Raw genomic sequence first — 9,094 nt, 5'->3', positions numbered from 1 at the left:
ACAAGGGCTTAATTTCCAAAATATACAAACAGCTCATACAACCAACCCAATCAAAAAAATGGGCAGAAGACCTAAGCAGACATTTCTGCAAAGAAGACATACCAATAGGCACATGAAAAGATACTCACCATTGCTAATTATTAGAGAAATGCAAATCAAAACTACAGTGAGGTATCACCTTAAACCAGTTGGAATGGCCATTATTTTAAAGTCTACAAATAAATGCTGGAGAGGGTGTGGAGAAAAGGGAACGTTTCTACACTGTTGGTGGGAATGGAAATTGGTGCAGCCACTATAGAAAACAGTATGGAGGTTCCTCAAAAAAATAAAAATAGAGTTGCCATATGATCCAGCAACCCCTCTCCTGGGCTTACATCCAGACAAAAGTGTAATTCAAAAAGATGGACATCTTGGGGGGAGGGCTGCATAGTCTGGTGGGACAGTCCTTCACCCCATCATCAGTGCCTGCAACCTTTGCTCCTTCACCTACTCCTTCTGTGGTCAGAAGTGGTCTGAATAACCACCTTGAACTCTCTATGGCAACAGTCATGGCACCTGGTGGATATGGGGATCCTAAGGCTGTCTGGCTGCCTGCAGTAAAGGCTAAAGGCTTGGAGATTTCTGGAACATTTACTCACTGCCAAGGGCACATCTATATGGAAATGAACTTCATGAAGAAAGCTCTGTAGCACATGACAGACTTGGCAATTCAGTTTAACAAGAATAGCTTTGGTGTCATCCCCAGCACTCCTCTGGCCATCCCTACACCACTGATGCCAAACCAGAGCATTGATGTCTCCCTACCTCTCCACACCTTGAACCCAGTCATGAAGATAGAACCTCTGAACAACCTGCAGGTGGCTGTGAAAAACAATAGTGATGTCTTCTACTTCAACTGCCTCATCCCACTCAATGTGGGTTTTGTAGAGGATGGCAAAATGAACCACCAGGTCTTCCTTGCAACATGGAAGGATATTCCCAATGAAAAAGAACTTCAGTTTCAGATTAAGGAAAGTCATTTAATTGCTGACACTGTTTCCAGCAAGTTGCAAAACAACAACATTTATACTATTGCCAAGAGGAATGTGGAAGGGCAGGACATTCTGTACCAATCCCAGACTCACTAATGGCGTTTGGGTTTTGGCCCAGCTCCATAGCAAGCCAGAAAACCCCAATTACACACTGTTGCCGAAGTGTAGAGCTAGCTCCTGAAGCCTCCCAGTACATCTATCAGGTCTATGACAGCGCTCTGAAAAACTAATAGACTGGTCCGGTGCCCTCAGGCCATCCTGTGATTGGTGCAAGCCAAGAACTCTTAACTGGAAGAAATTGTATTGCCGTGTGGACTCTGAACCCAAACACACGGAGGCCATCCGCCAAGGTAGTGATGGGTCTGACCTGTGCTAATATTAGGGCACAACCTTTTGGATAGTTTTAGCTATCTGACACTGAGCATTTGTAACCACAGCTTCAATCACTTCCCACCTCTTGCCACCTGCTGCTCTCTGTCCTTACTTGTGGGCTTCTCCATCCTGTGCCAGTGGCTGGCATTTTTGACTGTAGTTTGATATTTTGTAATTGAGAGCTCGCTTCAAAAGCAGCAAAAGACAAAATATATTAAAGCAAGGAAAAGTGTCCCTGATAGAAAAATAAGGTTATTTGTTGTGTTTTTTCTACTCAGCTGTTTGAGCATATTATACATATTAGAGAGGTTTTCCAAATATTTCCCCCATTTTGTAGGTACACTCTGCTCTCTGTAAATTGTTTCCTTTGCTGTTCAAAGCTTTATGGTTTAATGCAATCTGTTTTTCAAAAATTTTTTTTCTTTTGCTGCCTGTGTTTTTGTGGTCACATCTAAAAATACATTGCCCATAGCACTGTCAAGACTTTTTTTGCCCCTATATCTTCTTCTAGTAACTTTACAGTTTCGCATCTTATATTTAATTCTCTAAACCAGTTTGAATTAATTTTTGTATACAGTGTGAGATACAAGTCTAATTTCTTCCTTATGCTTGTGAATATTCAGTTTCCCACAAATTTACTGAAGAGAAGATCCTTTTCTCATTGTATATTCCTGGCACTTTTGTGAAAGATCAATTGATTGTAAACATGTGGATTTATTTCTGAGGTCTGTATTTCGTTCCATTGTTCTATATGTCTGTTTTTGTACTGTGACCATACTGCTTTGATTACTATGCTTTGTAGTATAGTTTGAAATTATGAAGCGTGATGCCTTCAGCTTTGCTCTTCGTGCTCAAGATTGCTTTGGACATTTGGGGCCTTTTATGGTTCCATATAAATTTTAGTATTTCTTTTTCTATTTTCTGGGGAAACTGCCTTCAGAATTTTGACATGGATTGCATTGACTCTGTAGATTGCTTTGAATAGTATGGACATTTTTAACAATGTTCATTTATTCAATATATTAATATGGGCGATGGTTCCATTTATTTGTGTCTTCTTCAAGTTCTTTCATCAGTATTTTATAGTTTGCAGTGTACGGCTCTTTTACATTCTTGGTTAACTTTATTCCTAAATATTTTATTCTTTTCACTGCTGTTGTAAATGGGACTTTTTAAAACCTTTTCTGATAGTTTATGTTGTTAGTATACAGAACCACAAGTGATTTTTATATGTTGATTTTGTGTCATGCTGCTTACTCGATTTATTTACTAATTTGAACAGTTTTTTGGAAGTGGCATTTTTAGGTTTTTGTAGATATAAAAACATGTCATCTGCAAAGAGAAAATCTAGGTTTACCTTTATGATTTGGATTTATTTTATTTATCTTTCTTGCCTACTTGCTCTGGTTAGGAATTCCAGTACTGTGTTGAATAGAAGGGGCAAGAATTGGTACCCTTGTCTTGGCTGAAACTTAGGAGAAACACTTTGGGGATTGTTAGCTTTGGGCTTGTCATATGACTTTTAATGTGTTGAGGAATATTCCTTCTATAACTAATTTCTTGACAGTCTTTATCATGAAGGGAAGTTGGATTTTGTCAAATAATTTTTATATATCTATTAATATGATGTTTTCCCTTTACTCTCTTAATGTAGTGTATCACATTTATTAATTTGCATACATTGAGCCATCCTTGCATCCAGGCATAAATCTCACTTAATCATGGTGAATGAATCCTTTCAATATGCTGCTGAATTTAGTTTGCCAGTATTTTGAGTGTATTTCATCTGTTATTCAGGAATGTTGATCTGTACTTTTCTTATCGTGCCCTTGTCTGTTTTTTTTTTAAATTTATTATTTACTTATTTATTTTGGCTATGTTGGGTCTTTGTTGCTGCACGCGGGCTTTTCTCCATTTGCGGCGAGTGGGGGCTGCTCTTCGTTGTGGTGTGTGGGGTCCTCGTTGCAGTGGCTTCTCTTGTTGTGGAGCACAGGCTCTAGGTGCGAGGGCTTAGTAGTTGTGGTGCACAGGCTTAGTTGCACCGCGGCATGTGGGGTCTTCCCAGACCAGGGATGGAACCTGTGTCCCCTGCATTGGCAGGAGGATTCTTAACCACTGCGCCACCAGGGAAGTCCCCCTTGTCTGGTTTTGGCATTACCCTTGTCTGCGATAATGCCTCATAAGATGGGTTGAAAGCGTTCCCTCCTCTTTAAATTTTTGGAAGTATTTGAGAAGTCTTGGTTTTAAATACTTTAAGTATTTGGCATAATTCACCAGTAAAACCATCTGGTCCTGGGATTTTATTTATTGAGGTTTCTCAATACTGTTTCATTCTCTTTACTCATTACTGGTCTGTTCATGTGTTCTATTTCTTGGTAGGTTGTATGTTTCTAGGAGTTTGTCCTTTTTTTCCTAAGTAGTCCAAGTTGTTTGCATGTGATTGTCAATAGTAGTTTCTGATTGTCATTTGTATTTCTGTGGCAAAACTGTAATGCCTTTATATGCATGTGTGTGTGTTTATTTATTTGTTCATTCATTCATCATTCATTCAGTCTCTCTTTTAGTTATTCTTGCTAACAGTTTGTCAATTTTGTTTACCTTTTCGATAAAAAAACTCCAATATTATTTATTCTTCTACTGTTTTTGTAGTCTTTATTAATTTATTTTAAATTTTTATTGGAGTATAGTTGATGTACAATGTTGTGTTCAGTAAAGTGAATCAGTTATATGTATATCCACTCTTTTTTAGATTCTTTTCCCATATAGATCACTACAGAGTATTGAGTAGAGTTCCCTGTGCTAGACACTAGGTCCTTCTATTACTTTTATAACTGCTCTAATCCTTATTATTTATTTCATTCTGCTAATATTGGGCTTAGTTTGTTGTTTTCCTAGTTCCTTTAGTTGTAAAATTAGGTTCTTTAGTTGAGTTATTTTTCAGAGACAAAAGGTTTTATTACTTATGGCACAGCAAGCGTGAGCATAATATTGTATTGGTTCTCCTTCCCCACACCCCAGTTCCCACTGGGATGACAGAGTGGGATCCAGTTGAGTGCTAGCAGGTACTTGGTTGTGTTACACTAAGAACACTGAGTTTGAGGAGTCCACTGCTTTTAAAATGAGAGGTTAGCAGGTTCCTGTTTGTCTGAGGGAGAGACATTAGCTTATTCCTCAAGGCTGTTCATTACAAACACACTCCCAAGAATTGTCTCAGGTGAAATGCTGTCAGGGATGCATTCTTTTTCTTTCTTTCTTTTAATTGAAGAATAGTTGGCATATAATATTACATTAGTTTCAGTTGTACAACATAATGATTCAGCATTTAAGTATATTACAAAACGATCACCTTGATGAGTCTAGTAACCATCTGTCCCCATCCACAGTTACTGCAATATCATGAACCATATTCTTTATTCTGTATATTAAATTCTTGTCAATTTTTATAACTGGAATTTTGTACTTCTTATACCCCTTCACCTGTCTTGTCCAAGACCTACTCACCTCCCCTTTTGCAACCACCAATTTGTTCACTGTGTCTGTAAGACTGGTTTTGTTGTGTGTTTTGTTTTGACATTACACATAGCGAGATCATGTGGTATTTGTCTTTTTCTATGTGAGTTACTTCACTGAGCATAATACTGTCTAGGTCCATCCATGTTGTCAAAAATGGCAAGATTTTATCTTTTTATGGCTGAGTAATATATAATATATAACTGTATATGTACAGTTGTATAGACATATATACATATATATTTGTATATGAATATATATCTACATACTTGTATAGATACATGTATATATGTATATGTGTATGTGCATTTTGTATATTCATATGTATGTATGTGTATACATGTATGTGTGTGTCTGTGTATATATATATATATATATATCACTTTTTTATCCATTTGTCTATCATTGAACATTTAGGTTTCTACCATATATCGGCTATTGTAAGTTATGTTGCAGTGAACACAGCAGTGCATGTAACTCTTTAGTTTTTTGCTTTTTTTGGTTTTCTTTGGATAAATAACCATAAGTGGAATTGCTAACTCATATGGTAGTTTTATTTTTTTATGTTTTCAGAACCCTCCATAATGTTTTCAATAGTGGCTGCACTGATTTACACTCTTAGCAACAGTGCCGGTCAGTGCTCTTTTCTCCACATCCTCAGCAACACTTATTAACTATTGTCATTTTGATGATAACCATTCTGACACCTGTAAGGTGATCTCTTTCTGTGATTTTGAGTTGCATTTCCCTCCTGATGATTAGTAATGTTGACCATGTTTCCATGTGCCTTTTAGCCATCTTTTTTTTTCTTTTTTTTTGGCAAAATGTGTATTCAGATCCTCTACCCAATTGTTTTTATTTCTGTTTTATTTTTTTAAATTATAGTTTATTTACAATATTATATCAGTTTCAGGTGATCTTGGATTTTTTACAGATTACACTTGATTAAAAGTTTTTACAAGAGAATGGCTATAATTCTCTGTCCTATACAATATATTTTGTTGCTTATCTATTTCATACATAGTAGTTTGTACCTCTTAATCCTATATCCCTAATTTGCCTCTCCCCCCTTACCTGTCCACACCGGTAACCACTACTTTGTATATAGATCTGTGAGTCTGTTTCTGTTTTGCATATACATTCATTTATTATTTTTAGATTCCACATATAAATGATATCACACAGTATTTGTCTTTCTCTGACTTACTTCATTAAGCATAATATTCTCGAGGTCCATCCACGATGCTGCAAATGGCAGAATTTCATTCTTTTTATGTTTGTGTAAGATTCCACTGTACATATCTTCTCAATACTGGTGCTATTGGATAAAGCTATTGGATATCCCATATCTTCTTTATCCATTTGTCTGTTCATGGGCATTTTGGTTGCTTTCATATCTTGGCCATTGTCAATAGTGCTGCTATGCACATTGGGGTTTATGTATCTTTTTTTTTTTTAAAACAATCTTTTTTATTTATATTTTATTTTTGGCTGCATTGGGTCTTTGTTGCTGTGCATGGGCTTTCTCTAGTTGCAGCGAGCAGGGGCTGCTGTTCATTGCGGTGCGTGGGCTTCTCATTGTGGTGGCTTCTCTTGTTGCGGAACACGGGCTCTAGGAGCATGGGCTTCAGTAGTTGTGGCTCGTAGGCTCTAGAGTGCAGGCTCAGTATTTGTGGCGCATGGGCCTAGTTGCTCCGCGGCATGTGGGATCTTCCCAGACCAGGGATTGAACCCCTGTCCCCTGCATTGGCAGGTGGATTCTTAACCACTGTGCTGCCAGGGAAGCCCTATGTATCTTTTTGAATTAGTGTTTTCATTTTTTTCCTAGATAGGTACCCAGGAGAGTTATTGATGGATCATATGGTAGTTCTATTTTTAATTTTTTGAGAAACCTCCATCCTATTTTCCATAGTCCCTGCAACAAATTACAATCCTACCCACACTGGACAAGGGTTCACTTTTCTCCACATCCTCTCCAAAATTTGGTATTTGTAGACATTTTGATGAGAGCTATTTTGACAGGTGTGGGGTTGATATCTCATGGTTGTTTTGAATTGAACTTCTCTAATAATTAGTGATGTTGAGCACCTTTTCATCTGCCTTTTAGCCATCTGTATCTTCTTTGGAAAGATGTCTATTCATGTCTTCTGACCATTATTGATTGGGTTGTTTGTTCATTTTTTGTGTGTGTGATATTGAGTTGTATGAACCATTTATATATTTTGGATATTAACCTTTTGTCAGTCATATCATTTGCAAATACTTTCTTACACTTTGCACTTTGAATTTTGATTTTGTTGATGGCTTTCATGGCTGTGCAAAAGCTCTTTAACTTTATTTAGCTTCCATTTGTTTATTTTTGCTTTTATTTCTTTTGCCTTAGAGGCCAGATCCCCAAAAAATTATTGCTACAATTTATGTCAAAGAGTGTTCTGCCTATGTTCTCTCTGGGGAGTTTTATGGTTTGGTGTATTACCTTTAGGTCCTTAATCCATTTTGAATTTTGTGTCTGGTGTGAGAAATGTTCTAAATTCATTATTTTACATGTAGCCCTCCAGTTTTCCCAACACCACTTATTGAAGAGACTGTCTTTTCTCCATTGTATATTCTTGCCTCCTTGGTGCTAGATTTATTCACCCTAAGTGTGTGGGTTCCTTTCTGGGCTCTCTATTCTATTCCATTGATCTATATGTCTGTTTTTTTCATTATTGTAGCTTTGTAGTCAGGGAGCATGCTATCTTCAGCTTTGGTCTTTTTTTCTCAGGATTGCTTTGGCAGTGTGGGTATTTTGTGGTTCTATATTTGGGGATTATTTTTTCTGTCTGTGAACAATGTCATGGGTATTTTGATAGGGATTGCTTTAAATCTGTAGGTTGCTTTGAGTAATAGGGCTATTTTAAAAAGATTAATTCTTCTAATCCAAGAGCATTGGCTATCTTTTCATTTATTTGTGTCATCTTCAATTTCCTTCATCAATGTCTTATACTTTTTAATATATAAATCTTTCACCTCCATGGTTAAATTTATTCCAAGGTATTTTATTATTTTTGGTACAATTGTAATTTTTTCCCTTAATTTCTCTGTTTATTAGTACAGAGAAAAATAACAGATTTTGGTATATCAATTGCATATACTTCAATGAAAATAAAAACAAAAATTAACAAATAGGACCTAATTAAACATAAAAGCTTTTTTGCACAGCAAAGGAAACCATAAAGAAGATGAAAAGACAGCACTCAAAATGGGAGAAAATATTTGCAAATGAAGAAACTGACAAAGGATTAATCTCCAAAATATACAAATAGCTCATGTAGCTCAATGTCAAAAAAACAAACAAGCCAATGAAAAAATTGGTGGAAGACCTAAATAGGTATGTCTCCAAAGACATACAGATGGCCAAGAGGCACATGAAAAGATGCTCAACACCATTAATTATTAGGGAAATACAAATCAAAAACTACAATGAGGTATCAGCTCACACGGGTCAGAATGGCCATCATCAAAAAATCTACAAACAATAAATGCTGGAGAGGGTGTGGAGAAAAGGGAACCCTCTTGCACTGTTGGTGGGAATGTAAATTGATACAGCCACTATGGAGAACAGTATGGAGGTTCATTAAAAAGCTAAGAATAGAGCTATGTTATGATACAGCAATCCCACTACTGGGCATATACCCAGAGAAAACCATAATTCAAAAAGACATGTGCACCCCAGTATTCACTGCGACACTATTTACAATAGCCAGGACTAGGAGGCAACCTAGATGCCCATCAACAGAGTAATGGACAAAGAAGATGTGGTACATATATACAATGGAATATTCTCAACTATAAAAAGGAATGAAATTGGGTTATTTGTAGAGACGTGGATGTACATAGAGTCATACAGAGTGAAGTAAATCAGAAAGAGAAAAACAAATATCGTATATTAACGCATATATGTGGAATCTAGAAAAATGGTATAGATGATGTAATTTGCAAAACAGAAATAGAGACATAGATGTAGAGAACAAACGTATGGACACCAAGGGGGGAAAAGGGGGGATGGGAGAAGTTGGGAGATTGGGATTGACAAATATACACTATTGATACTATGTATAAAATAGATAACTAATGAGAACCTACTGTATAGCACAGGGAACTCTACTCAGTGCTTTGTGGTGACCTAAATGGGAAGGAAA

The 9,094-nt window shown here is 36.7% G+C and overlaps 1 pseudogene; it reads left to right on the top strand.

Moving 5' to 3' along the window:
- The first annotated feature begins 548 nt into the window (after positions 1–548).
- Positions 549–1,316, top strand: LOC130706173 (AP-2 complex subunit beta-like; annotated as a pseudogene).
- The last annotated feature ends 7,778 nt before the right edge of the window (positions 1,317–9,094 follow it).

Source organism: Balaenoptera acutorostrata, chromosome 21, assembly GCF_949987535.1.
Source record: "Balaenoptera acutorostrata chromosome 21, mBalAcu1.1, whole genome shotgun sequence".
Lineage (NCBI taxonomy): Eukaryota > Metazoa > Chordata > Mammalia > Artiodactyla > Balaenopteridae > Balaenoptera > Balaenoptera acutorostrata.
This window is presented reverse-complemented; position numbering and strand designations above follow the sequence as displayed.